Here is a 6000-nt window from a genome sequence, read left to right as displayed (position 1 = left end):
AGCTTAATTGTTATCAACAGAAGTCTTTTGGCAGTTTTAAAACAATGTATAAACATATAAATGATCAGAATAATATTACAAGTAATTATGATCTTAACTACACCTGTACATCACATGAAATACTGTAATTATAAAAACTCAGATTCCACTTCCTAACACAGAAAAAATAAGTTTAAATATTCTTAATGGCACCAAAATGTTCATATCTTATAGTTACATCAACCATTTATTTTAACAAAATATCAGCTAAAAATATCTATCAATTGTTACAATACAAACTGAAAACCAGCTATTATTCATGAAAGCTTCTGTTCACGATTGATCAGGTTAAAATCAATAAATCACATTAAATGTTCACTGTCACAACTGAAAGATCAGTCTGCATAAGTATTTCCTGCAAGAAATACATGTGTATTCACAAATAAAAGACTGTCACAATTTTTTTTGATATTTCTCAGACATCAGTAAAAGTTGGTTTATATATCAATTATATTATAAAACAACTGTTTATTTTCAAACCAATGAATCTGAAATAAAATTTTAAAAAAATACATTCTTCAATACAGTATGAGCTTTTTTGATGTGGAAGAATAACAATGTTTAGATCTACACGTACACATGCAAAAAAAATTTACTGGAATGTTATATTTGCGGAATTTTAAGAATCTGGATTTCAATTAAGAAATAAATATTGGTTAATATATAAATGAATAGACATGTACATGTAGTTCCATACTGGACGTGTAGTTCACAGCAACATGGTTAATATTTTAGCAAGTTTTTTTTTTCTCGTCACACAAAAGTTCCTGGATTGCTGAACGGAAGGTTGTCTATTATGACTGGTCTGTTGTTTGGCTGAGCGAGTGGGGGCTGATTGGAAGGCTCAATAAACCCTGCAGTACCTGATGCAGGTGGTGCAAAATGATGGTGGCGAGTAGAGTTCCTCCGTCTGTGTCGATCTTCTACACTTTCTGGGTTGAGTACCTCACGAATTTCCCTAGTATGGCTGAGCAATAATTTTTTCCGCTGAAAGTGTGCAAAGAATAAGAAACAAAAATTAGACATAGACTAAATGCATGACAGACAAAAATTAGACAAGGAACAAATACACGATAGACAAAAAATAGACAGGAACCAGATGCAGGATAGAAAAAATAGACAGGGACCAAAAAATACATGTACATGATCTACTAACAAAAATTAAACAAGGACTAAATACACTTTAGACTAAAATTAGACAGGGACCAAATGCATGATAAACAAAAATTAGCCAGGGACCAAATGCATGATCGACAACAAGAGGCCCAGGGGCCACATCGCTCACCTGAGCATATAGCTATGTAAATTTTATAATATATTTAAACTTTTCAATACTGAACTGATTTTTGCCTAGGTAAAAGCAAAATTCAGTTCAGTATTGAAAAGTTTCAATATATTATAAAATGGGTATAACGGAGGAGGGGGGGATTTGAACAAACTTAAATCTACACTTCCTAAGAATGCGTTTGAATTAATATAAGGCTTTGTGGATTGTTGTTATGATCCACTTTAATGATGCTTTTAAATTGATGATCAATCATGGCTTTGTGGAGAATTTGAACAATTTTTCCCACGTATTTTTACGTAAAAACTCTGATACCCCATTTCGGCCCCACTCTACCCCCAGGGGTCATGATTTGAACATTAACTTAAATCTAGACCATCCGAGGATGCATCCATATAACTATGACCAATCACAACTTTGCAGTTCTCAAGAAGAATATTTTTAAAGATTATTTCTATGTAATCCTACTTTGATCACCCAGAATGGCCCCATCCTTGTCCCAGCTAGGGGTCATGATTTGAACAAACTTAAATCTTCACTACCAGAGCATGCTTCTACTGGCCCACTGGTTCTTGAGAAGAAGACTTTTTTAAACTATGATACCCATTGTGGCCCCACCCTAACTCGGGGGGGGGGGGGGGGGGTGTCATGATTTGAACAAACTTGAATCTACACTACATAAGGATGCTTCCACATATGTTTCATTTCCTGGCCCAATGGTTCTGGAGAAGCAGATTTTTTCTATATATATTCCTATGTAAAACTTTGATCAGCCATTGTCCCCCCCCCATCCCCGGGGATCATGATTTGAACAAACTTGAGTCTATACTTCTTTGATCAGCCATTGTTGCACCGCCCTACCCCCAGGGGTCATGATTTGAATGATTTGAACAAACTTGAATCTACACTACCTGAGGATGCTTCCACATGAGTTTCATCTTTTCTGGCCCAATGGTTCTGGAGAAGAAGATTTTTAAAGATTTTTCCATTATATTCCTATGTAAAACTTTGATCAGCCATTGCAGCCCCGCCCTACCCCCAGGGGTCATGAAACAAACTTGAATGTACACTACCTGAGGATGCTTCCACATGAGTTTCATCTTTCTTGGGCCAATGGTTCTTGAGAAGAAGATTTAAAAAAAAAATACCATTAATTTTTCATTAATTCATAATTATCTCCCCTTGGAAGAGGGCTGGGCACTTCATTTGAACAAACTTGAATCCCCTTTACCCAAGGATACTTTGAGGCAAGTTTGGCTAAAATTAGCTCAGTGGTTCATGAGAAGAAGAAGAAAATGTGAAAAATTTACGAAGACGATGACAACAACGATGACGACAGACAACGGACAAATTTTGATCAGAAAAGCTCACTTGAGCCTTCAGCACAGGTGAGCTAAAAACTGGGTTTTGAAATACTTTCTTGAAAAAAAAACTAGTATCAAACATATCTACTTTTTTAGTCATTCTTCCTCTTCGAGGACGATCATTCTCCTCTTCATTTCTGTCCTGGAAAAGAAAATGTCAAAATGACTTTATAAATATAATAGGTTCAATCTGAAAATTCACATTTCCTAACAATTTCTCTTGTTCCTCCATTCATTCCAACCTCCCCCCCCCCAACCAACCAACCAACCAAACAAAATATAACTTAAATTGGAAGTGAATAGAAATAAATTTCCTGATTGAATATAAAATGGGAACTTGAATTTTCTCTTTATCCTCAAATGTTTATGATGCAAGATCTACCAGCTGGACTCAGGGCAGTGAGTATGGCTCACTTTCACTTACTTATACCTATAATTATATACAGTGGAATTTTTCTAATCCAGATTGTGTGTATTCTGAAATCTTGCCTAATATGCTGTTTACTTTACCTCCCTTTCAATCAATTCATTTGTTTAAATTGTTGCCTATAATTGGGAATGGTGTCTATAAAAAATTAAATCCAGGCAATTTCTTTGGAATTAATGGGTACGTGTCCTGATTTGACAAAGTTCACAATTAGGTATAAGATACATGAACATGTTCTTCAAAATAGTGTCCAATTAAAAAGTGATAAACTATTGAAATATAATATGGCAAGCCCTTTTGCTATTTATTCGAAAAATAAAAATTATGTTATAAATCCCAGAGATATCTTTTATTTTAGAGAGATATCGCTTAAGAATAGAGATATCTCCCAACTTAAAGAGATATCTCTCATTTTCAAGAGACATCTGAAATGACCTCTCCCTTTACCCGAAGTAAGCTTTTTACTCACAGTACATAATTTTTTAAATAAATGAATTGATTTTTTAAATTTCGACATATTCATGCTATTCTACATTATAGCTTTACTAAAGATGACAAGTAATTCAGTGTTGTCTAGATTTCAAATTAGTAATAGTTGATTATTTCATAAGCTGACAAAAATTAGGTCCATTGCATTTGAGATTTTATGCTTACTTTCGTTTTCCTGAATATTTAAAGAATCACTGTCTAGTTTTGAGAGTATGCCAGGGCATCAACAATAGTGGGAAACATGGGATAATTTGCATAACGGGCGAAGCCCGTTATGCTAAAATTATTCCATGTTTCCCACTATTGTTTATGTCCCTGGCATACTCTCAAAACTAGACAGTGATTCCTTATATTTCCATTTCATTGTGAAATAAAATTGTAGACTTAGACATTAAGAATGTAGACTAATCGATTTAAATTACACGAGGACTTCCATGCCAATTTCAATAGTCCTGGCACACTGACGTCAAACACAAAGGCAGCCGCACGAGATTTACATGCATATTTGGCCTCCTTAGCGTCAGACACAGAGACAGATGCGCACGAGATTTGCATGCGTATTAGGCCTCCTTAGCTGCTGACCTATCGACCTGCCTAATTTACATTCTGGCAGAATTATCAGGAAATCAATTCCGCTTACTTTCAAAGGGTTATTATAGAGAAAAAATTTAGAAATGGAAATATTTAATTTTAAGGATGACTGGAAAAGAAATATCTCTTTCATTAAAAGAGATATCTCTCTAACTAAGAAAGATATCTCTTTTAACCTTGTGAAAGAGATATCTCTCTCGCTTAAAGAGATATCTCTCTAAGTAAAAGAGATATCTCTCTTACAAAAGAGATATCTCTCTAAGGTATAAAGATACATGTATCTCTATTAGTCAAAGAGATATCTCTATAAGCTAAAGAGATATCTCTCTGATTGAAAGAAAAATTTTATTTCACGAATAAATAGTAAAAGGGCTTGCCATAATATAAACATGTGTACTCTAACATCATGGTGTGATTTTTTATTCTGAAAAGATCTCCCTTTATCAGCTCAAGAACTATAAGGCTGAAGAGAGCATATAGACCTTAAGACACAGAAAGGTTATACAAGATATTTTTATATGTATACTGTAATACCAAATGTCCTGTTTCCTGCATGAATATATTTTTTATTAATAAATGTCTGGTTATGAAGATGTGAAATTACATTGCATGACTTATACCTGAAAAAAAGTTTGATAAACTTAACATAAAAAAATATAGGACTCAAGGCAAATAAACTGTGATGCTTTAAATATCAAACAGTGGGAAAAAAGTGTGCAATACATGAAACTTAATATATTTATATGATATTATTTATTTGATATATGTCAAATATAGAACAGTTACTTACATATCTGTTGACGAGGATTGCTGCCGGAATGTAGACAATGAGGGTAAATAAAGTCACAAAGAATACAATGTTGTTTCTCATAAATTCATCTAAATGTGAATATAATTCAACATATCAATCATGATAAATAAATAAAATAAAAGCAACATTCAACACAAAGACCACCTTATGTTAGCACATAATTAGTAGCCATTAATTCAGAAAATAATGATTTTATTCTTTTCTACACATCATTATATTTTCATTTTAAAATTACATCCTAATCTGCTACTTCGACTATAGATACTTTATAATAAATATAATGACAGAAAAATCACACTTGTTACATGGTGTTCACTTCATTTTTTTTATAATTGCTGAATTTGATGTCAATGTAACTATAATTACAAGAAATATACATGTATACCAATTAATCTCTGAGAAAAAAGAAATTTGATTCACAATGGCTGCCTACCAAATGAGTTTCTTATCTGCTGCAAAACAACTTTCCAAAGTCTCTCTGCAGGCAATGAGGATTTCACACAAGTACCCTGAAAATAAAAGACAATTCAAATATTTTTCATTCCATTAATTCTATAGAAAAATATTATACTGATTTTTGTGCATAAAAAGAAAATTAATACTATTCAAAAACCAGAAGTCTCTGTCAAGACTGTAGCTCTACTGGTTTGTACTTATCAAAAACCATTGCACTGTTTTATGTATCTCTGTGTAGTCTACTTGTGTGCCAACTTATTTTGAAATCAAACTGAAACTGTAGAAGGAGTAGCGTTTTACAGGAATTTCATAGAAAATTCTATTTTTAGTAACCATGGCAACACTGTTCATCGAAATCAAAAACCAATGCATTATTCTATGCATCTTAGTGTAGTCTACTTGTGTGCCAGGTTATATTGAAATCAGACCAAAACTGTAGAAGGAGTAGCGTTTTACAGGAATTTCACAGAAAATTCTATTTTTAGTAACCATGGCAACACCGTTCATCGAAATCAAAAACCGATGCACTATTCTATGT

The 6000-nt window shown here is 33.2% G+C and overlaps 1 pseudogene; it reads right to left on the bottom strand.

The window, feature by feature from the left end:
- Positions 1 to 493: 493 nt before the first annotated feature.
- LOC134268492 (ADAM 17-like protease) overlaps positions 494 to 6000 on the bottom strand; it is a 51519-nt pseudogene continuing 46012 nt past the window's right edge.

The sequence above is a fragment of the Saccostrea cucullata genome, unplaced genomic scaffold (assembly GCF_032062105.1).
Source record: "Saccostrea cucullata isolate Sc308-1 unplaced genomic scaffold, CSIRO_AGI_Scuc_v1 ctg656, whole genome shotgun sequence".
Taxonomy (NCBI): Eukaryota; Metazoa; Mollusca; class Bivalvia; order Ostreida; family Ostreidae; genus Saccostrea; species Saccostrea cuccullata.
The sequence above is the reverse complement of the archived record's forward strand: the minus strand, read 5'-3'. Positions and strand labels throughout refer to the sequence as shown.